Consider the following 25,644-nt stretch of genomic DNA (forward strand, 5'->3'; position numbering starts at 1 on the left):
TCCAGTGAGTGAGTGTGTGTGTGTGTGTGTGTGTGTGTGTGTGTGTGTGTGTGTGTGTGTGTGTGTGTGTGTGTGTAAAACACCGTTAGATCTAACAATTTCATTTCTATTGACTTTTAAATGGGATATCACAGACTTACTGCACATTTCAGCCAATTTTTCCAGCTGTCTTTCTGAGAAGTAAAAGTGCAAAAAGGTCAGAAGGCTTAAGATTGGCAAATATATAACGCTTATTCTTCTTTGAAAAGATGCTTTAACAGTATATCCAGCTAAAAAGAAGCTCAAGCCGGACCATAATGTAAGAGCAGCTTATGAGGATGTCTTTATGGGCTGAAAAGGTATTAGTCAAGGCACAACAAAGCCACACAGCTATGCTTAAATTCATTTTCATAACTCAAAACTTTCTGAGGAATGTGTTAAAGGAAAATAGGACTGTGACCCACTTTCAGGATTAATACAAGCGTGTTCCCGGTTCATCATTGTGGTGTGCTATTCACATGAGAATCTCATTGTGTGCTACAGAAAGGTGGAGCACGTCACATGATTTGTTCTTGAAATTGCGTGTTCAGCATTTGTTCTGCTGTTTAAAATAGAAAGCAAGAGGAAAACTTGATAAAAAAAAATGCCATTATGCATAATGTTGGAGCAGGTAACACTATTTAGAGAACTTACATTATATTTAAGCATATTTATGGATTGTGAAGTGTGGCCCAGAATTTTTTCTTTCAGTGTAGAACAAAAGATAAAGTTAGAATAGTATGACCTGGTTAGCCCCTGGTGGTAGATGCCTTAACTACACTATTAGGGGGACAAGAAGCATTTATAACTACCTATATATTAGAGCTGCATGATTCTGGAGAAAAAGAGATTCACGATTTATTTATTTTGTGTGTTTGTTTAAAACAGAGATTGTGATTCTTCCATAATTCTTAATTAAACAAAATAATGTCATATAATTAATTATTATGTTTATTATATATATATATATATATATATATATATATATATATATATATATATATATATATATATATATATATATATATATATATATATATTAAAAGCATTTGGTCACTGTCCTGTGTCACATAATTTTATGATGCTTACAGCTCTGAAAAAATTAAGAGAACATTTAACATTGAGAAATCTTAATTTAAAGTCTCTTTTTCCAGGGCTACACACTCTATTGCGACACCCCCCAACATTTGTGAAAGAATGGCTCAGTGATTTCAAACGTGACAGGTTGCCATCTGTGCAATAAGTCCATTTGTGAAATTTCCTCACTACTAAATATTCTACAATCAACTGTTAGTTGTATTATAACAAAGTGGAAGCAATTAGGGACAACAGCAACTCAGCCATGAAGTGGTAGGCCATGTAAAATCACAGAGTGGGGTCAGTGCATGCTGAAATGCACAGTGTGCAGAAGTCATCAACTTTCTGCAGAGTCAGTAGCTACAGACCTCCAAACTTTCTGTGGACCTTCAGATTAGCTCAATAACAGTGTATAGATTGCTTCATGCAATGGGTTTCCATGCATTTAAGCCTTAAACAACCTAGTGTAATGTAAAGTGTCAGATGCAGAGGTGTAAAGCATGCCACCACTGGACTCTATCATGCTTCTTGTGTCTGGCAATCCAATGTACGAGTCTGGGTTTGGCAGTTGCCAGGAGAACGGTACTTGTCTGACTCTATTGTTCCAAGTGTTAAGTTTGGTGGATGGGGGGGTTATGATTTGTTTTGTTTTTTTCATGGAATTGGGCTTGGCCCCTTAGTTCCAGTGAAAACAACTCTTAATGCTTCAGAATACAAAGACATTTTGGACAATTTAATGCTCCCAACTTTTGAGAACGGTTTTGGGATGGCCCATTCCTGTTCCAACATGACATGGGCACTAGAGCACAAAGCAAGGTCCATAAAGACATGGATGAGCGAGTTTGGTGTGGAGGAACTTGACTGGCCTGCACAGAGTCCTGACCTCAACCCGATAGAACACCTTTTAGGTGAATTAGAGCGGAGACTGCGAGCCAGGCCTTCTTGTGACCTCAAAAATGTGTTTCTAGAAGACTGGGCAACAATTCCCAAAAACACACCCCTAAACCATGTGGATAGCCTTCCTAGAAAAGTTGAAGCTGTTATAGCTGCAAAAAATAGGTTATATATATATATATATATATATATATATATATATATATATATATATATATATATATATATATATATATATATATATATATATATATATATATATATATATATACACTATATTTCTCTCTCTCTCTCTCTCTCTCTCTCTCTCTCTCTCTCTCTCTATATATATATATATATATATATATATACACACACATATACATATATCTACTTATATATAATATATATATATAACTTATTTGATTCTATGATGTTACCAGTTATATTATCAAACAACAGTAAAGATGAGAACTTTTGAATTTAAAATTATTTTTTTAATTAATTGGAAGGTCCCTATATGTATTGTTAAAAAATTTCTACTTATTTAGACCAAACTATTTTGATGTTATTTTTCTACATCACAAATAAATCATGCATAAAAGAGAGTGCAAAACACATTTCACATCTGGTTGCTGATCTTACATGTGCTAAATATTTATAAACATTATAAATATATGTTTTTTTTTTTTCTCAGCCAGCCACTTTCCACAAGAATCTTGCTTCAAGAAATGCTTTTATGCTATATCAATGCATTAAGCTCACATTTCTGCAGGCCCAGCCCATGTGAAGGTTGTTTATTCCCAGTATACTCAATTAAAGCCTGGTGTACACTGCGTTTTTCTGTCCTAGATGATGGTTGCTTGTCATATTGTGTGATATGAGGCTAGTGAAATCTTGGGTTACTGCTTTAAGTCACCGGTCCACGTCTGTTCAGAAATCCTCATTTACATTCATAATCAAAAATGCAATCCTATAAACCCAAGAAAAAATGCACACTGGGCCAAACCCTTTTTTCCAGAAACTGGGAATACATACATTTCATGCTTTTAAGAACCTCTAAAATTAAATAGTTAATGAAGAATGATGCTTTTAGAGACCTGATTATATTTTACAACATCTACCAGCAGGGGCTAACTAGGTCATGCTAAACATTGAACAATCACACTCCATGTACTTCTGTCACAATCATTTTATACTGTGAAACAGGCTTAAACCACTTTGTTGAACATATATCAATGTTTTGGAAGTTTTATGTCCTTGGAGGTGTTGATTTTGCTGCTCTCCTTGTCTGTGGTGGCTCCATGGAGACATGCCCTGGTGACCCTTACGAGTACTAAGTAGAGAAGAAATTATTCTCGCAATGCTGAATTGACGTTTTATTAGTATTTCAGGGGGCCAGAAGCCCCTGTGAGAATCAGTGGCATGGCGCTCTGGGTCTTAACCTAGTTTTTTGAGAATGTGGCCGATTGCAGTAGGATTGACACTCCACTTTCTATAGTGGTCCAGTTCTGTACCTGCGCATTCACGATGCAGGCTGTCTGTTTTTCTTTTATCTCTCACACACACATTGCCTGAACTTGTGCTCTGATAGCTGAGAACCTAAAAGTTTAAAGAACATAATTTGTAGCTCTTTATACACAAGATGAAACAGATAACTTGAGATGTCCAGGGACAAATATGTCTCCAAAATTAGACTGAATGAAATATTCCCTCGAGTCCCAGCCTTGGTTTGACACGATTAGAAGACGAGGGTGCGTTTAAATAGAAGCTTTAATCAAACGACATTCAGTTCTCTTTTACACAGCTTGAAGACTGTTGTTGTCTTCTCAGTCATACTGGGAGTATGACTGAGAAGACAACAGTAGTCTTCAGAAACCCTCATCAGCACATTACACACAAACACACACACACACACACACACACACACACACACACACACACACACACACACACACACACACACACACACACACACACACACACACACACACACACAAACGTTGTGTTTTCATGTTTTATGGGGACGTTCCATAGACAAAATAATTTTAATACTGTACAAACTGTATATTCTGTCCCCTAAACTTACCCATCACAGAAAATATATATATTTAGTAAGATATTTATAAAAATAACAAAAATGTCCTAAACAGACAAAGATTTCAGATATTGCATGTCACGCTGGGTGAATGCATCGTCTCACCTTTTCTGTGTGTGTGGGTTTGTTGGAGGCGTGGTTTCTGATTACTCTCACTCTGATCACGGACACCTGCTGCACTCATCCCCGGGGCTATTTATACGAGGTTCTCACTCTCCTTTGCTGTCAGATTATTGGAGTTCGTCTGGGTCCAGTCTGCATGGTGTTCCTGGTTTCCTGTGGTGTTCCTGGTTTCCCGTGTGTCTTGGATGTTCTACTCGTCGCTCCGGAGTGAAGGTGGCCCGGAAACTGTCCGATCTCTATCAAGGCAAGCATTCCGTCTCTGACTACATGATCCAGTTCTGCACCTTGGCTGCCAGGTGTGCCGCTGGAATGAGGAGGCGCAGTGGGACCGATTCCTGCATGGGCTGGCTGACCGCATCCAAAGAGAGATCTACGTGCTTGATCTTCCTTAAAGCCTCAATGGATTAATGGAGTTGGTGCAACGGGTCGATTCCAGGCTGGAGTGACATGATCGCGGCCGAAGGCAACCTGAGACGATGGATTTCATCGCGGGGGATCCGGTCAGTCCACTCGGGAGGAGAGGGAGCGTCGTAGAGTGGAAGGGTTATGCCTCTACTGTCGCGCGGCGGGGCATTTCCTCAATCGCTGCCCGTTAAAAGATCAAGCCCGACAGTAGAGCGGGGGTTACTGTTGGATAGAGCAGCATTGGGGAAATCCTCGCCTGCCACTCTCCTCCTGGGTAGACTGCAATGGGCTACCGGATCCCACGTCTGTCACGCCCTGGTGGATTCCGGAGCGGTGGGTACTTTTATGGACTTTAAGTTTGCCAGTCACCTCCGCATCCCCACCACCAACCTCCACAAACCCATTGCAGTTCACGGACTCAATGGTCAGACACTACCCACGATCAGACACACCACGGACACCATCACTTTGACTGTTGCAGGCAATCACACAGAGACACTTAAGTTTTTTATTACTGATTCCCCCCTCAACCCCATCGTCCTTGGTCACCCCTGGTTAAAGAAGCACAATCCCAGAGTGGACTGGGGTCAAGGATCGATTTCCACTTGGAATAGTCAGTGCTATGACTCTTGTCTTGTGTCTGTGTCTAGTTCTGTGTTTCAGGAGGAGACGGTGGATTTATCTAGCGTGCCGGCGGAGTACCTTAACCTGAAGGAACTGTTCAGTAAGTCCCGGGCTGCTTCTCTTCCTCTGCATCGTCCCTATGACTGTGCTATAGATCTTATACCAGGTACGTCTCCGCCTAAAGGCAAGTTATACTCTCTTTCTAATCCCAAGAGGGAGGCCATGGAGAAATATATTTCTGATTCGTTGGCTTCCAGACTCATTTGTCTACCTGGATGACATTGCTATTTTCATCTTCTCTCCAGGAACATGTTCAGGACGTCAGACTAGTGCTCCAAAGGTTGATGGCGAATGGGCTTTTTGTCAAGGCGGAGAAATTTGTTTCATGCACAGTCGGTCCCTTTTCTGGGTTTCATTGTGTCGTCCGAGGAGGTGCGCATGGACCGCGATAAGATTAAGGCTGTGGTGGATTGGCCAACGCCAGATTCCCGTAAGGCCCTGCAGAGGTCTCTGGGGTTCGCCAATTTTTACAGACATTTTATTCGTAATTACAGCCAACTAGCCGTGCCTCTGACAGCATTGACCTCCTACAAGACGGCGTTCAGGTGGTCTGGTGTAGCCGAAGCTACATTTTCCAAACTTAAGAGCGCTTCGTTTCGGCTCCCATTCTCATGGCCCCTGATTCTTCACGTCAGTTTGTGGTGGAGGTGGATGCGTCAGAGGTGGGGGTACGAGCGGTGCTGTCACAGCGCTCTGCTTCAGACGATAAGATGCATCCCTGCGCTTATTTTTTCCCATCGTTTATCGCCAGCCGAGAGTAACTACAACATAGGTAACAAGAAATTGTTGGCAGTCAAGCTTGCATTGGAGGAATGGCGTCGCTGGTTAGAAGGCTCGGGGGTTCCCTTTATCGTATGGACCGATCATAAGAATCTGGAGTACATCAGATCTGCCAAAAGACTTAACTCTAGGCAGGCTCAGTGGGCACTTTTTCCGGACATTTTGATTTTTCTCTTTCGTATCGTCCGGGTTCTATGAACATCAAACCCGATGCTTTATCACACGTTTTTGATCGTTCCGAACGCCTGTCTACTCCCGAGTGTATTTTTCCAGAGAAACTTATCTCAACACTCACATGGGAGATTGAGTCAAAGGTCAAGACGGCCTTAGAAGAGGTAATGACTCCGCCCGGTTGTCCACCGAGTCGTTTGTTTGTGCCTGAGGGGGTCCGGTTCGGTGGGGTCATTGTTCCAATGTAGCTTGTCACCCAGGGGTTAATAGAACTAGATTTCTAGTCAAATAACGGTTCTGGTGGCCGGGGATGGCTCGCGATATTCGGGAATTTGTTTTGGCGTGCTCTGTGTGAGCCGTGGGTAAGACTTCCAATCGCTCTCCAGATGGGTTACTCAGGCTGCTGTCTGTCCCTTCGAGACCCTGGTCCCATATCGCTCTAGATTTTATTACCGCCCTCCCAGGGCAAGATGGTGATTTTTAACCATCGTGGACCAGTTTTTGAAACTGGTTCATTTCATTCCCTTGGCCAAATTACTTTCTGCCAAGGAGACAGCGGTGGCTGTCGTAGATCACGTCTTTCGTTTACATGGCCTTCCGACAGACAGATGGTTTCTGACAGGGGGCCCCAATTTGTGTCCAAATTTTGGCAGGAGTTTTGTAGACTACTGGGGGCCACTGTGAGTCTGTCTTCGGGTTTCCATCCCCAAAGCAATGGTCAGACAGAGCGCGGCAACCAGGATCTTGAGAGAGTGTTGCGATGTTTGGTCTCCAAGAACCCTTCCTCCTGGAGTCAGATTTCTTGGGTTGAGTACGCACAACTCGTTACCAGTGTCGGCCACGGGCCTATCTCCATTTAAGTGTAGTTTAGGGTACCAGCCACCCATTTTTCCCTGTCTGGAATCCAAGGTCGCGGTCCCCTCCGCTCATGCATTTGTCCAGAGGTGTCGCCAGACCTGGAGTAGAGTCTGTGAGACTCTACTCCGGGTGGGAGAACGCACCAAGGCCCAAGCCGATCGCCACCGGTCTAAGCCTCCCGTCTATGTCGTGGGTCAAAAGTGTGGATTTCTACTAAGAACATTCCTTTGCTGTCCGTGAGTAATAAATTAGCCCCCAAATTTATTGGCCCATTCACAGTCACCAAGATTATTAGTCCGGTGACTGTTCACCTTAAACTGCCTCCTGCATACAGGAGGCTACATCCCGCATTTCATGTTTCCAAATTAAAGCCCGTGTTTTTTTTATTCCCACATAACCCGCCTGTCCCGCTTTCCCCACCGCCGCGTCTCGTAGATGGGGAAACTACTTATTCGGTAAATCAGATTCTAGACTCTAGATGGAGGGGATGCGGATTTCAGTACTTTGTGGACTGGGTTACTAAAAGGTTACGGTCCGGAGGAGAGAAGTTGGGTTCCTGCCAGGGACATACTGGATCACTCTCTTATCTATGATTAAAATCGACAGGTAGGTCCTTCTGGGAGCACCAAGAGGCGCTCCTGGAGGGAGGGGTACTGTCACGCTGGGTGAATGCATCATCTCACCTTTTCTGTGTGTGGGTTTGTTGGAGGCGTGGTTTCTGATTACTCTCACTCTGATCACGGACACCTGCTGCACTCATCACCGGGGCTATTTATACGAGGTTCTCACTCTCCTTTGCTGTCTGATTTTTGCAGTTTGTCTGGGTCCTGTTTGCATGGTGTTCCTGTTTCCCCGTGTGTCTTAGATGTTCTACTCGTCGCTCAGGAGTGAAGGAGTCCCGTCTCCCGCCGACTCTGATAGCCCATTCAGCCCTGCGTCACACCCCGGCGTGCAATCTTTGCCTGCCCACGCTGCTGGTGCCTGATCTTCAGCCTGCCTACCCTATTGTGTTCCTGAGTATTCGTCTCGCGTCTTCCAGTGAACTGTTTGTTTTCTTACTGAACTTGAGTATAATAAACTGAGTTATTCTCGTACCTGGATTCTCTCTCTTTTCCACCAGCTAACATAACATGAAACATTCGTACACACACTGTACAATTAAAGCATGTTACAAATCATCTCAATTTAGAACAAACAAACAGCCTATTTTTGACAGAATAAGCTATAAAAACAGAGATTTAAAAACAGTAGATTTAGCAACAGAATCTAGACTTCTAGAATAATAACATTTTATATCATTATTATTTAGCAATTACTTAAATATTATCATATATATAATCATATTAAATCAATATTTAAAATGACACACACACACACATATTCCCTTTAAGTCCTGTAAGTTGCGAAGCGGCGCAGTTTGATCGAACAAACCATTCCTGAACTATTTTTGCTTTGTGGCAGGGCACATTATCCTGCTGAAAGAGACCACAGCCACCAGGGAATACCGTTTCAAGGGTGTACATCAGGGGCCAGCAAGTATATTTGGCCACAGGCCAAAAAAATGTTTTGCCACTAGATGGCGGGCCAGAATATAGTCAAGGGATAATATAAGAAATAAGTACATTAAAAATACAACTAGAATTGCTTGACAAATTTTAAGTGTCCTTTGTAACTCGTAGTGTGCTTATCAAAAATAGTATAAATTAATAAAGCATTCGGCTAGTAACATGTATCCTGCCAAGTATTTTATTCACCAACTTGTAACACAGACCCCCGTGCTAAAACAAACATGTGGAAGATGCAGAAAGCATAAAAATAAGTCAAAAAATAAAAGTGGATTTGTATAAGCCCATTAATTGCACGTTTGAGTCATGCTCTTAACAAACTAAATGTTGTATAAAAAAAATAAATACTACTTTACATATTGTGAATAATAAATGTGTTTTAATTTGCTTGTTACACGTGGAACTGTGTAATTATTGTAATAATTATTTGACATCATGTAGCATACTTTTACAGTCAGAATTATTATTTGACATCCTCACATACTAACCTTCATTTTTTTTTAAATCATTTAAATGCTGGAAGTTAACAATTATTACATTGAGTGCAGAGTGTTAACATTTAAGATGGCACTATCAAAGAGTCTAAAGAGGAAAGTTAACTGTGAAAAGAGGGTATACAAAGAAGAATGGGGAGACATCTGTGCATGCATCCTACCTGGTTTTCTGAATGCAAAGCTGGTGTGTCTAATCTGCAACGAATTTGTCACTATTTGTGAATAATATAATACCAGACGGCACCACGAGACGAAGCATGGCACATTTTTTGCTGTTTTTTTTTTCTCAATATTTTTTGATAAAAAGGAAGCTGAATTTGGGTTGTTATTGTTCACGTGTTTTGTGTTGAGGCCCCGCGATATAAGCAAACGTTTCAATGGTTCACTGTTCATTTTATTATCATACCACATGTCATTACTGCTCTTTTAGAGGTGTGTTTAGTGATCTATTCAGCATAATGCTGTGGGGGTGTTTTTCAGCTGGTTGCTGGTTGCAATTGTGGGGAAAGATGAATGTGGCCAAGTACAGAACCTCTGTCTGTATTGTGGAGCAAATGATAATTACATCAAGGCTTGCTCCATTCGTCCTCCACGTCTCTTGGTGAGTTCTGTGATAAGTCCCACTGTTACTTTTTCTCCAATGTCTACCAATGTGACATTGATTGCTAATGAATTCTCTGTAACAGTCATGGCTCTCATTGACTCTGGGTCAGTCGGTAACTTCATCTCCAGCGACCTCTACAGGCAGCTCAAACTCACAACTGTCCACTCTCTGACACTGTACAAAGTTAAATCCATTACTGGGAAGACCTTGAACCGCAGCTATGTCAACTGTCAAATGAAATCGGTAATTCTGCGAGTAGGCTGCCTGCATGAAGAAATATTCACTCCTCTGGTTCTGGACGGCCCTACAGCGGCGGTCATCCTGGGGATCCCATGGCTAAACCAACACCATCCTGAGGTCTCCTGGCGCAAAAGGAGATATTCTGAAGTGGGGCTCCAGCCCTTTTCCTTCCTGTTTTACTTGATTACCATGACCTCCACGTTCTTCTCCCAAGTCCATTTCTGTGAATTCGACTAATGAAAGTGCCCTCGAGAAGTGGTCCGTCAACATTCCTGTCTGTTACAAGCCCTACTCAGACGTCTTCTGCCTGAAGCAAGCCTCAGAGTTACCCCCACACCGACCATGAGACTGCGCCATCAACCTGGAACCGGGTGAACCAGTACCCCGTGGTCATGTATACCCTCTCCATCCCTGAAAAGAAGGCCATGGAAGAGTACATCGCTGAGGCTCTCAAGCAAGGCAGTATTCAACCTTCCATATAATTCGTACTCATTTACATCGATGACATCCTCATTTATTCTCGCAATATGGCCAAACATCGTCACCATGTCTCGGGTTGCTGGGTCAGGTGTTCTGGGTCAAAGTTGATGCGTCAATCACCAAGGTTGGAGCCATCCTATCACAGCAGCAGGAGAACGTAACCAAGCCTCTTCCATGTGCCTTCTTTTCCAGAAAGTTATCCACGGCGGAGCAGAACTATGACATCGACAAACAGGAGCTACTGGCCATCAAACTAGTGCTGGAAGAATGGAGACACTGGTTGGGGGGGGGGGGGGGGGGCATATCATCCATTTGTAGTGCTCACCAACCACAAGAATCTGCAGTATCTCAAAGAGGCTAAGAGATTCAATCCTTGTCAAGCCCAGTGGGCTTTGTTCTTCACTCGATTCAATTTCCATATCTCCTATCATCCAAGCTCCAAGAATATACACGCTGATGCACTATCTTGACTCTACGCTCCCTCAGACACAGTTGAAAGTTCCGAGCACCTCCTTCCTTCCAGTGTCTTCCTCAATCCCATCCAATGGGATTTTCACAATCAGTTGGCTGAGGCCACTCGCCTCAAACCTGCTCCGCCGGGGTGCCCCACCGACCGTTGGTATGTTCCTCAAACTCTCTGCAATAAACTTCTGGAATCTGTCCACTCATCTGTGGGTACTGGCCACCCGGGGACCGCCAAGACTCTCTCACTCGTGCAAAATCAGTTCTGGTGCAGATGCAACGCGGTTCGTCCGAGAATGCCAAATGTGTGCTGTATCCAAGGTTACCCACCATTTACCATCTGGCAAGCTCCTTCCTCTCCCGATTCCTCGTCGACCTTGGTCCCACTTGGGGCAGGACTTCATCACTGACCTTCCTTCCTCTGACGGTAATGCATGTATTCTCATTAGGGATGGGTATCGTTAAGGTTTTAACGGTATTACTACTCTTAACAATACTGCTTATCGGTCCGGTACTTTAACGATATTCTTATCGGTACTTTTTGAGATTTAATATATATATATATATATATATATATATATATATATATATATATATATATATATATATATATATATACCCCATACACACACACACACACACACACACACCCACACACACACACACACACACACACACACACACACACACACACACACACACAATTAACAAAGATACACATTATATAGGCCTACACAGTGCTTTAATTTCAGGAAGAATTCTAGTAATCAAATGTAAAATAACACTGCATAGTTTATCATAGATAGGATAAATTAATGCTTATTAAAGCTGAAGTTATTCATTCAAGAGCTGTGAGGTATTTTCTCTTTGCATTTGGTTGTTTAATTTGCAGTAATTCATCAGCATGTTTATTTACACTTCTGCGTCTTTAAGACAGATGTGCAGATCTATAGGTGACTGATAATAGGCAGATGCACTACATTTTCTCCCAACTATCCATAATAACAACGTCCATTTTAGCAAGGCAGTATTCAGTATTCGTTGGCAATAACAACGACTCTCCAAGCCGGTCATTTTGACATTTGCTCGTTTCGTTGCGGCTGTTTCGGAGCGCGCGCCGACTTGGGAACATTCTATTGTGCACATTTGTGCTTTTAATCGCTCTTTTATTATTAAACACATCCCACAATTTACCAGCAGTTGCTAGACTGTATTTTACAACAATCACCGATCGTGCTGATTCTGTCATTACGTTTGAGTTATAGGGAGAAATGACAGCGTAGGCTACTGCTGCAAAGGGAATTAAGTTGCGCTAGACATAAATATTACAATTATATTCTTTGCCAAAATATTTGCCAAAGAAGCTAAAATCTAAAATAAAATCACATTATCACAATCTAGTGTAAAGTGTAACCAGGCGATGTTTGAATGTTTAGTTCTGTCCTCCGTCATCACTCATTAGGGCTGTCGTTTTGCGCTTTCTCTCTCTCTCTCTCTCTCTCTCTCTCTCTCTATCTCTCTCTCTCTCTCTCTCTCTCTCTCTCTCTCTCTCTCTCTCGTCACGTGTATTTTCAAAAGTACCGAAAGCAGAACCGATAACGGCCGAGTTTTTCGATACAACGGTCTTTCAAAATTCAGCCCCGGGGCCCGTTTAATACCGGGTTTCGGTACCCGTCCCTAATTCTCATCGCAAGTTGATAGATTCTCCAAGGCATGTAAATTGATTCCCCTAAAAGGACCATGGAGACGGCCGAAGCATTGTTTACTCAAGTTTTCCATAACTTTGGTATCCCTGAAGACATCGTCTCTGATCGTGGACCCTAGTTTATCTCCCGTGTATGGAAGGCGTTCTTCAACCTCCTGGAGGTCACCGTCAGTCTGACGTCCGGTTATCACCCCTAAGCCAATGGAAAGACGGAGACCAGAACACCTGGAACCAGTTCATCGCCTGGGCCAAATATGGCCAAAACTCCCTCCGTCAAACCACCACCGGTCTTATGCCCTTCCAATGTATCCTTGGTTTTCAACCCCCTCTGATTCCTTGGTCCGGTGAACCTTCCGATGTTCCCTCAGTTAACCAATGGTTCCGGGAAAGTGAGAGGGTCTGGGACGAGGCTCACCACCATCTCCAGCGGGCAGTGTGCAGACACACTCAGTTTGTGGACAGACAATGACAAGAGGCTCCCACCTACCATCCGGGACAACTTGTCTGGCTCTCCACCCAGGAGATCCGTCTGCGACTGCCCTGCAAGAAACTGCCAGGTCGAAAGACAGGTCACCGCAGTCACGTATAAGCTTGTTTTACCTCCTCACTACCGTATCCATCCAGTGTTCCATGAAATCCTGGACTCCCGACGTCAAGGTGGTTGCCTTAAATATCTGGTGGATTGGGAAGGCTATGGACCTGAGGAGAGGTGGTGGGTTCCCAAGGACGACATCCTTGACCCTTCGTTGCTCACGAGTTCCATCGTAGTCATCCTAGTCGACCTGCTCCTCTTCCCCGCGGAGAGGGGGGTAATGTCACAGGTCTGTCAGACTCGCTCACCTCCTGCACACAGCGATCACAGTCACCAGAATACTAATCACCCACACCTGCATCTCGTCACCTCATCACCGCTCCCCATATAGCCCCAGCAATCACCCTCAGTCAGCATCTCACCTCGAACTAGGAAAGACCTACTTACCTGTTCTCCAGCGATTACCAATCTCCTGTGTATTCTACGTGTTCATAGTCTCTCCCCATTGACCCTTTTGCCTTCGTGTATCCTGCCATTCTCTCCACGCATCCTGTGAGACTGATCCTCATTCACCATTCAATTCACGCTCCATTCACAGCCCTGTGGTTCAATAAACCTACTTATGTGTTCACCAGAACCTTGTCCAGTGAATGTATCCTGACAATATATATACAAAAGTAAAGGTGCAATATATATATATGATGCGATCTGATGATGCGATATATATATGTTGTTGCTTCCCCTGTTCAATTTATTTCAGCCTCGGATCTGATTCTGGATCATATATGTATTAGTTGAATCTGGTATAGGGTAGCGTTTTCTTCTCCACGCTTGAGGATGTCACCGCATTGTGTGCACTCGTCATTCTTTAGCTCCGCCCACACGATACGCCTCCAGCCGCTCGTTTTTTTTTCCGGAAAGACTCGGTACAGCCTATCTTTCTTTTATAAATATAATAAAACGACAGACTTTTTGGAGATATGAAGGATGCAATACTACTCTATAGGTACTCAAGATTGACATGAGATTGACTGAAACTGAGGGTTTCACCCCGCCTGTAATTATTATTCTATAACATTGTGTCTATCATTTCTAAAAAATAGCTTAGCAAAATTCAGTTGTTTAGTGCAGAAAAATTGCAATGTATAGTGGCAAGCTGAAAAGACTGTGTCTTTCTCTGTTTTCATACGCCCGGCGGCTGAGGTGCAAAGTTATTTATTTAATACTACGTTATCGTATGGCGAGATGGCGGACTCGGAGCACAAGAGAACAACACAGTCTGAAGTAACCGATCGCTTTTATGATCTCGTTCGCCTTAATCTACTTAATCCTGATGTCAGTGCCCTAAACGATCATTTAATGGTTTATTTCACATCCAAAGATGAAGGATCAGATGATGAAGTTACTAAAGATGAGTTAGTTTAGCTATGTTTCTGGTGCGCTGTATTTGCTATTCTCATACATTACACTAGAGCACTGCAATGCGATCTAAACTTACAAAGGGTGATCAAAGTTCAGAGACTGCCCATGTCATGATAAACAATAGAAAATGTATTTCACTACTTACTAAGTTGCTGTCCTCTTCATGGTAACGTTAACCCACTTGTGCAATGTAGCTTCTAAATTCTAGTTTTCATATTTTAATATTCAGTAAAAGACCGTTATTTTGAAATAGCGATGAACACAGAAAAATAAATAGAGATTGGTAGACAGACAATTTGTTTTCATGCCAATATTTCAAAATATAACATCCAGTCAATATTTCCCGATAACAAAATTTGTAAAATGATTTAAGTAAAGGAAAAAATATATATAGATTTGCCATTTGTGATGCAGTTAGCTAGCCTGACGTGGTCATACTCAATTCTAGTCAGAATATGAGTCTGAAACTGCTCGATTACGTTGTGATTATGGGGCGTGTTTCAACCGAACCAGGAAAGACTTCAATTGGATAGACCTACAACCAATAAGAGCAACTAAGCAATGTCAACAGAGCTCAACTGCACTGTGTTGCCAAGTCTGCGTTTTTTTTCCCGTGGGTTGTTTTTTATGTCTGCAGGTTGAAGCGACTATTATGTGATATATAGACCCATGAGTGCGAATTTTAGCAGGCAACTTTGCCAAAATAACACACATTTTACCCCCCAAAACACACATTTTTTTTCCGGAGAACCCCCAGAGAAGCTATTGTTTTGGGCTATTAGTTGGCGGGTTTTGAGGTAAAAACTGACTGAACGCAAGCTGAAATAAATGATCTTTGCGGTGTTGTAAAATATACAATTTAATGATACACAGAGCACTTACCCAACATGATCATCATTTCTGAGAGAAATTGTACAGGATGATTTCATTGATTTCATTGGTCCGAACAGTTCCTGTTCGGAGATAATCACTCCTCTATGGAGTGAGGCCGAACTGCCCGACCTAAAACTATTGTGGGCGTGGCTAAGTTCGGCTGGCATCCAGGCTAGAAGTTAGCTATAATTCACCTCTTCTTTTTTATTAGAGGTTGAATTCAAATAATGCCAAACTGCCTATACTACTTCTGAATTGGATGTGTACTTCATAAAATGTATGAAAATTATGGAAATAAATTATTTAGATCACTCAAACCATATGGAAATGGAGGTGCTCTTATATGGTCAGTAGAGCTTGGGTGTCATTTAGTGAAAAAGTTTGGTACTGAGCCCAAACAAAATCTCACTGAAAGCAAATTTTTTGATTTATCAACCTAAAACTTGGAACACAACTTGTTCATATTTCTGGCTTTGATTGTCTTGTGGTTTAAGAGTAAAGCATGTTTTGTAAAATACATATTATTATAAAATATTATACAAAATATGAATACAAAATATATATTTTTACATGTTTATAAATCTAAACTTGTATAACTTGTTTCTATTTTATTTTCATAATTTATTTGACTTATACTTATATTTGACACAATAATCTGCCAAGTGTCTTCTTTAAAACGAGACCAACCTGAGGTCTATATTCCAAAGCATTCTTGAACAGCCATTTAAGATTGTATAGTGCATTTTCATCTCTATGCAAAAAATAGTTCGTTTTTTAAACCTGTTTTTCTCAAAATTCCGTTCCTAACCATCACAGTAACCACCCAACTTCAGATAACCATAACTTTTGTTTCAGACAAGCCAAAATTTCACCATGTGATTGGTTTTATATATATATATATATATATATATATATATATATATATATATATATATATATATATATATATATATATATATATATATATATGCACCTTTACTTTTGAATATTAGGGAGTAAATGATGGTAAAAGTATATGTATAAAATGTCACAGCATGTCAACAGCTGCTGTTCTCATAAAGACTCATAATGTGTTTATTAAAATGTTGCCTATTTCAGAAAACTGCCAACAGCAATAGTTCTTTTAATTTTCATGAGTCTGACTTATGAACAAAAAGCAATAGTCAGATAAAGAGATCACGAATAAACTTGTTATTCAAACATATTTTATTAATCATGACAGCTCTGCAGATGAGAAAAACAAACAGCCTAAAACAACTTAAACTACAGGAAGTCTCTGGGTTCATCTTCATAGATTCGTTAAGACATTAAGAGTGATGAGCTGCACACACATTATTTTATTTATTTTTTTGTATTCCTGCTAAGGAGAGAATCAAACAGAACTTAAGTCAATCATAGTCATTAGGAATATAAATTAAAAAAAATACATCAGCATGAAATTGGCACGCATAGTGTATGTTCCACTCATTTCACAAATCTTATTTGAATGAACTTCTAAATTCCCGCTCTGGGACTGAACAAATCAAATAAACTGGAAATGAACGTAATGTGGTGGGAAGAAGACACTATTAAAGAAGACTAGCAAAATTACTTCCAGTTTTTTCTTGGTAGTGTGTGTGTGTATGTGTGTGTGTCTCTCTGTGTGTGTGTGTGTGTGTGTGTGTGTGTGTGTGTGTGTGTGTCAGTCATTTACACATGAAAATGAACTGCCAGGTAGAAATAAACCCACAACATCATAATGTGTTATATTTGACTCCGGTATGAATGTTCTGGGAAATAAGAGTGTTATCTGATATGTGTAGTAGCAAACCATACAGGCCACAGGAAGCAAAGAAAGATAACAAAATGGCTTTTAGCTAAACGGAGAGTGCATGGAGGAAGATAATTTTATCTAACCCTTGCATTTTAAAAACTTTTGTGCAAAACTTCTGCCATAACATAATCAGGGTTGGGGGGGGGGGGGGGGGGGGTGTCCTCAGGAAAAAAAAAGTAGAGAAAATGAATGACACTACAATAATACAAGAAGAAATATAATATCACATTGTGCAACATGTATTTCTCCAAATAGACACCAGCAGATAGTGATTCAGATGGAGACAAATCCACATGAGAGGTCAAAATGGTGAAACTGGATGGATTAATTACAGAATTAAAAACTCACCCACTCGGACATCATCGCGTTAACTCCTGACCGAAGCGAATTGAACTTGAAATGATGATCTGTCCATGAGCTGTTTTTTACTGACCTCTTAGGTCAATTAAATGAAAGATGCACTTCAGTAGCTGCAGTGTTTACAGTGGGCTAAAGGTCTCTTAAAAGAGTGTCTGTTAATAAAAAATGATAGAAAAAAATGGCTAGAAAATTGCTAGTAGAACAAAACAAAACGTTTTTGATTAAAATGTTGATTTTAATAAAAAGTATACACATTAAAAAAAATAGTGTTGTTGTTATTACTATTATTATATTTTTAGACTCTGTTCCATGTACATGGAATCAAATAGAAGCGGAATTTGGAGAGGGGGCTTCGCCTTATTTGAGAGATCTGCCACATGAATATAATGTCATGTAGCTTAATAATATCACATAAAATAATGTCAAAGCGAATTCATCCAGACCAAAGGCATACATGACACACAGTCAAATCAGATGAACATTAACCTGAACTGAAGCAGCCTACCAAACTAGGCATTTTTCCCATTTGGCAGGGAAAACTGAGTTAAACAATGAACAACAGAACTGAGCCCACAAGCCAATGACTCAGATTTGTGTCCCGTATACCCTGTGACAACATTAAACTCACAAATTCAGCTGAAATCATATCTTTTAAGCAAAATACAGCAGCACATGGCAAATGAAAGTAGAATTAAGCAAAACTAGATAATGCCCAGCAATGACCTCCATCTGTGATTGACTGGACTGATTTATAATCATCATCAATACCCAGAGTTGTTAAGCAAGCTCCAAGAATTATTAGTTTAAAGTAGAAATTCATTATGACAAGTGCCCACTTTGATTTATGGATTGCTTTCATTCGAGAGTTGCTTTGAATAAAAGCCTTTGCTAAGTAATTAAATGTAAAAGTAATGTAAACAAATGTCCAGTCAATATATCGTCAATCTCGCGAGGTTTGATGTTGGACTCGCCGAACGCACTGCTCGCAAGAGGTGGATCAGACGCTGGAGAGTTAACCGCGAAAACCCAAACACCTCTCCTTCACTTGCTCGTGGAAGAACAGAGACGGGAAAGCACAGCCTGATAGGGTAGGAACTGCATGCCGGCAAAGTGTCTCCGTTTCCAGGCTCCTGGACGCGTTTTGGAGGTTATGTGATTTGTTTCTGCATCTTAAATGGCGGATGTGTGTTTGTTTACATATACCGTTGATATCTTAAGAGTGTGCGTTTCAGCGCAGGCTGGATTATAGGTTCTGGTTCAAAGTTGCGCTCCTATATAGCGGTTTTACGCGACGCCGGGCTCCTGCATAGCATTGGATTCTTTGAGGCGCGTCACTGGATTCTGTCATTTCCCTGCAGCACTGCAATTTTTATTTAACCTATTTTAAGATTCTGCTAACCTTTTATTATCAGCAGTGCTCCCTCACTTCAAGAACAGTTTAAAAGATCGCAGGTTAATAATAATGATTATAATAGCCTAATTATTATTATTATTATTAATAATAATAATAATAATAATAATAATAATAATAAAAATAATTCAAATCATGGACATTTCCAGTGAATATACATTATTCTTGTTACGTGCAGGCCCGGTTTCAGAATCAAATCACTGAGGGTGCTTCTGGAATTACTGAGGGGGCTAAGAAACAGCTCTATCATAGCAGTGTAGAGTGAGAAATGTATGATTATTTATTTGCAGGTAATCTACCAATAATTGGTATTTCTAAAATATGTTGCTACAAATTGTGAGTTAATCTATTAGTCTGCCTTTACATTGCTTCAATGCGTTACTAGTATTTTAACATGTCATCTTCATGAGAAGCCGAAAAAAAAAGTATTTGTGTATTTAGATTTTTTTTTTCCCTCCGGTCATTGTTTGGAGCATAACAAATATATATATATATATATATATATATATATATATATATATATATATATATATATATATATATATATATATATATATATATATATTTCTTCATTCACCAATCCATGTTTTTTACCCAAACTTTGTATAAAGATGATTCTCAATGTTATGAAAGATACAGAATAATTTGATATAGGCTACCATTTTACTTAATGCAATATGTGTAAACATGGCCATAAATGCCATTTCCTTTCTAATTTGCATTTTTTATGTGTTTTGGGACTATATGTAATGTAAAAAGACATGTAGTAATATTTTCATAGGAATGTCTTATATTCTATAAGAATATAGTACAGACTTAAAATTGTATGTTTTTAAAGAAATTCGTGAAATAATGTCCTCTACTGATGCTAAACCTCTATTCTGGGTCTCAGGGGGATATTTCTGTCTCGTGCAGAGTGCCATTTATATTTAGACGTCAATTCCGATACTTTGCAGTATGCAATATTCGCCGCCGATTTTATCAATGGATGCGTTTACATGCACATTCTTAAGCCGATTATGCCCCAAAAGTCGAGAAAGAACATGGTCATGTAATCGTGTGTAATGATAGGTGACAAAAACGCAAACTAGATTTAAATGCATCCAGACAGAGCGAGCTAGCGTTTTGCATTAAATAAAGACATATGATCACAAACACAGACTCGTTTAAGTCCCAGAAAATTGTAAAGCGGTGTTCTCTTTTTTCATGCAGCAGAAGAAGCCTAGAAGAGGTTCAGTCAAAACGCTTCATAACTGCATAAGGGATAATATGAGCCGTAAATCTCCCGCTGACACGGCGCACGCTTTATTTAACATCACAACTGACGTAACATTTGAAAAACTCAGAGTCAGATATATGGACATTATTATTTTTGACGGCACTACAAGGAAATAACCCGGTTTATCAATAGTCATGTAAATGTGGTTTACTTGCGTTGCCCATTTACTGGTTTGCATGTAAACGGGGAAAACTGGTTATTTCAATAAGCTGATTTTTTGGAGTTATCATCTTACTGGTGTGCATGTAAACGCACCCAATGAATGCCTCGAAAGAGAGCCAAGATCGCTATGATCACTACAATGCTGTTGCTTTGTCAGTTCATCGTGATCTCACAAAGTTTCGTTATAAAAATGCAGTTGTCAACAATACATCTCATACTTACATAGTGGCTTGACTTTGTTTGCTATTAAGAAGTTTTTTTTTTTCATTAATGCACAGCCCTAGTGTTAAATAGTCTTTAGAAATAAAAGTTTATTGATCTTTGAAAAGGTGTACCTGCATTATTATACCATTATCATTATTTTAGATGAAAATGACAGAACAACAATATTATCATTTATCGAAATAATTTCTTGGCCCATTTATTGTCCAGAAAAAAATGTTATTGTGACAGGCCTAATGTCACACAACCTGCTTTCTGGAATTCCCCAGCTCTAAAAGAACATATCAAGGAGTTTGGGTCATTTTGGGTTTTTTCACCCATCAATGGGGGCCCCCTTACAAAGTTTTGCTTATGACCCCCTGAAGTCTGGGACCAGCACTACAAGTACATTAATGTGCCTTTAGCATTTTGTTTCTCAATTTATTTGTTCAGACAAGTAAGCTAAAAACTTTGCAGAAACTTTTTAGAAGTTATTTTGGGAAACTAGTTTTAAGTTTACTTTTCTCATGGTTGCTTCTGATTGATCCAATAATGATTTCTGTTAATCAGGAGATCAGTAAAGTGAAACTGCAGCACGTTGTGGCTTCAGTAAAGACTGTGTGACATCTGCCACTGTTGTCCATGTGGATTTACATTTATATTTCTCTCATGTCCCTCCAGAGCTCTGATTACATGGTCCAGTTCCTCATTACCGGCTCCTCTTTGTAAATCATTGAGTCTGGAGAACGCCCTGCAAACGAAACCAGAGATTAGGTCAGATCACACGCTGTGGCTGAAGTTCTCTCGTATCATAGCTTAATTGCCAGCCTGCCCACTCGCCCTGCTCTGAATAGATAATAGTATGCTAATAGAGTGTATGTCGTGCCCAGGTTTGGCCCCTTCAGACCCGTGAGGCATTGCAGTAGCACTTTCGGATGCGGTAGTAAGGGCAGTGTGTCAGTTCGGGTCAGGAATATGTGAGTCATGATGTCCCTGGCGAGGAAACTAAAATTGCCACATTTTTTTCTAAGACCAGATTCATGCTACTCCAAGGCCGACTGATATGTTCCTGTCACTGCTGGTTTGGTTTTGGTCAGTTACCCTTTAGACTTTCTAGTACTATAAGTAACTTAACTCTCATTATTGCAACTACATGGCAGATAATTCTTAATAGCATATTAGTAAACTGTAAGGTTTAAGGGTTACTTCAGCAATTAGCATATGGCTTTCTATCTGTAGAAATCCTGGAGTATATTTGAATGACTAAAGTCTACAGCCAGCAGAGGGAGCTATTGCCGCATGTTTTCAAGCCGGGCATGGGGGGTGGAAGATCGCACTCACATCTCAGCTTGCAGCTGCTGGCATTTATGTAAACGGAACGGCCGGCAGAGCAAAGTGAGCGTTTCAACTTCTCAAATGAATCCCTATTAAAAGTTAAGCTTCCAAAGGCATGAACTGAAAATGCACCAGAGCGCGGTTGTGCTTACCTCAGCTCTCATCACGAGAACTCATTCAGCTCATTCATCACGATGAATGTAATCTGACTCCTGCTGCGTTTGTGCTTTGATAGTACCTAAATCACATTATATTGGACAGACACATTCAGTTTTTAATTGTAGCGTTTGCCCTCTACTGATCTTATTTTAAGAAAATGAACGCAATGGGAAAGTGTGATTCAGTAGTGGTGGCTTTGGGAGTGGCCTCACAGGGCAGCGAAGCGTTCCGGGAATTTTTGTCTTTCATCCCAAAAATTCATGTTCTGTCTTTTCTCAGTCTAGAAAGCACCACATTCAAAAAATAATTTCCCATTTCTACTACATTAATGACCCAGTTCAAATACAGATTTATCTTCCCAGCGCTGAAGCACTACCCCTTTAAGGCTTGTTTGAATAAGTAGAATAAGTTGACAAAGTTGCAGTTACTTACTTATAGTCAGTAAAATGCCTAATGGAGTACCATCAGAATTAAGGGTTAGCAGATATTAATCAGACAATTTACTAAGGGGTAGCCTAGAAATCTAGACGCACCCTAGCGGCAGCAAATTTAATTTGCCCGCAAGTGTCGTCTAGGAACTCTCAATACCATTCTGAGCTGTGTTCCTCAAAATCTGGACGGCCCAATCACATCATGTATAGAGTCGGCGGGCGGGGCCTTAATGACGACGGCCGAGTTGCTTATGCGTGCTTCTAGTAAACAGAAACTGGCGAACGGCGGCGGTCTTTCGAATCAGCTTTGACCGCGACTCTGGAAGACTTGAAGTTAAGCTTTTCTCTGAGAAAAGAACAAAGAACGGCACTGAAGTCATTCTTAAAAAGGGAAGATGTGTTCGTAGTTTAGCCGACCGGATATGGCGAATGTTTAATCAGTCAGCGAGCTCTGCTTTACCTTCGTTGCTCTGGTTGGTGTAGCGCGAACGGTGATGTCATGCACATGTTATGTGTATTATGTGTTCACTTCAAAGAAGCAAGAAGAAATGTAATCTCCTTACATTTAAGAAACCCTGAGGAACTTTTCACTGCATTATTATTGTACTCTAGTCCGGAGACAGCCCCTGCTGATCTTTTCATCTTTGCAGCACCTCTCACAGCTGGGCTGGTGTGAGCAAGCTTGTCTTTTGCGTCATAAAAATGTGACTGGTTTATGTGAACGGCAAGCTGAGAGACCACGTATAAAGGTCCTTCAAAAAAAATAGCATATTGTGATAAAGTTAATTATTTTCCATAATGTAATGATAAAAAATAAACTTTCATATATTTTAGATGCATTGCACACCAACTGAAATATTTCAGGTCTTTTATTGTTTTAATACTGATGATTTTGGCATACAGATCATGAAAACCCAAAATTCAAAATTAATCAAAAAAAATTAGCATATTTCATCTGACCAATAAAAGAAAAGTGTTTTTAATACAAAAAAGTCAACCTTTAAATAATTATGTTCAGTTATATACTCAATACTTGGTTGGGAATCCTGTCGCAGAAATGACTGCTTCAATGCGGCGTGGCACGGAGGCACTCAGCCTGTGGCACTGCTGAGGTGTTATGGAGGCCCAGGATGCTTCGATAGTGGCCTTAAGCTCATCCAGAGTGTTGGGTCTTGCGTCTCTCAACTTTCTCTTCACAATATCTCACAGATTCTCTATGGGGTTCAGGTCAGGAGAGTTGGCAGGCCAATTGAGCACAGTAATACCATGGTCAGTAAACCATTTACCAGTGGTTTTGGCACTGTGAGCAGGTGCCAGGTCGTGCTGAAAAATCTTCATCTCCATAAAGCTTTTCAGCAGATGGAAGCATGAAGTGCTCCAAAATCTCCTGATAGCTAGCTGCATTGACCCTGCCCTTGATAAAAAACAGTGGACCAACACCAGCAGCTGACATGACACCCCAGACCATCACTGACAGTGGGTACTTGACACTGGACTTCAGGCATTTTGGCATTTCCTTCTCCCCAGTCTTCCTCCAGACTCTGGCACCTTGATTTCCGAATGACATGCAAAATTTGAGCAACAGTCCAGTGCTGCTTCTCTGTAGCCCAAAAGTGGCTTGACCTGGGGAATGCGGCACCTGTAGCCCATTTCCTGCACACGCCTGTGCACGGTGGCTCTGGATGTTTCTACTCCAGACTCAGTCCACTGCTTCCGCAGGTCCCCAAGGTCTGGAATCGGCCCTTCTCCACAATCTTCCTCAGGGTCCGGTCACCTCTTCTCGTTGTACAGCACTCTGGGAACAGCCTATTCGTTCAGAAAGTTCTTTCTGTGTCTTACCCTCTCACTTGAGGGTGTCAATGATGGCCTTCTGGACAGCAGTCAGGTCGGCAGTCTTACCCATGATTGCAGTTTTGAGTAATGATCCAGGCTGGGAGTTTTTAAAAGCCTCGGGAATCTTTTGCAGGTGTTTAGAGTTAATTAGTTGATTCAGATGATTAGCTTAATAGCTTGTTTAGAGAACCTTTTCATGATATGCAAATTTTTTGAGATTTGAGATTGAGATTTGATATTCTGGGTTTTTCATTTTCCTGACATGTTGCCTCTTTATAGTTGTGTTATCTGTAATAATAAATAAACCTCACCGTCCATCCAGAAAAAAATCCTTAATGCTTTCGCCATATAGATTTGTTTGTACATCGTTCTGTAGAAGAATACGTATGTGCGCAGGTGCATAATATTTCTTTACAAATTGAGATCTCCAAATAATGGGCTGGCATGCATAATACAAAAAAACGTTTAAAAAGATAAAGGAAAAAAAAAAAGTTTCTGTTTTTATTAGGGCTGGGACTTTAACGCTTTAATTAAGATTAATTAATTACATGACTTTAACGCGTTAATTAATTACGGAAAAAAATAAATAATTTAACCACACTTATTTTTGCACCGCAGAACGTTTTTCAATGAATGAGTTTCGACGGACCGATTATACTGGAACACCAACTAGCGCTCGCTCCGGAGTCACGGCAAAAACAAACCATAGGTGCGTCTCAATCAGCTCCCTAGTGTAACAACAACGACTAATGAGTTTAATGTCTCGGGGAATAATTAACTCAAAAGGGATTTAATATTCAATATTCATGAATTTATGAATATGATTTGCCAGTTGTTCATTACGTATTAAAATTTTCCGATAGGGAAAATTGTTTAATTAAATACAAGTAACCCTTTACGGAATTGCTTGAAATTATCCTACTAAGTTTGTCCTGCAAATTAGTTATAGACTTTTCAAATCAATTCTCAATAAAGGGATTACTGCTTTACAAGCGCATAAGAAACATTAACTTTACTGATCAGGATAAGTTCAATATTTCAAATGGTCATACAGTTTACTTTACTAACATAGTAGCATAAGCAGTTAGGTAACGTTTAGATCGCAAGTTTCATTGACTTTGTGTATGTGGCAGAATAACAGATTCAACTCATTAAATGTCTTTCGGAGGTTTAATAAACACAGACTAAAAATAACA

The 25,644-nt window shown here is 40.5% G+C and overlaps 1 protein-coding gene across 1 annotated transcript in view; it reads left to right on the plus strand.

Annotated features, from left to right (window-relative positions):
* Positions 1–18,627: 18,627 nt before the first annotated feature.
* Positions 18,628–25,644, plus strand: part of LOC137043336 (cholinesterase-like) — a 42,751-nt gene continuing 35,734 nt past the window's right edge. The window contains exon 1 of the mRNA XM_067419593.1: positions 18,628–18,725. The gene's annotated coding sequence lies outside the window, so the exon portion shown is untranslated. The remainder of the gene's footprint in view (positions 18,726–25,644) is intronic.

The sequence above is a fragment of the Pseudorasbora parva genome, chromosome 16 (genome assembly GCF_024679245.1).
Source record: "Pseudorasbora parva isolate DD20220531a chromosome 16, ASM2467924v1, whole genome shotgun sequence".
NCBI classification, from domain to species: Eukaryota; Metazoa; Chordata; class Actinopteri; order Cypriniformes; family Gobionidae; genus Pseudorasbora; species Pseudorasbora parva.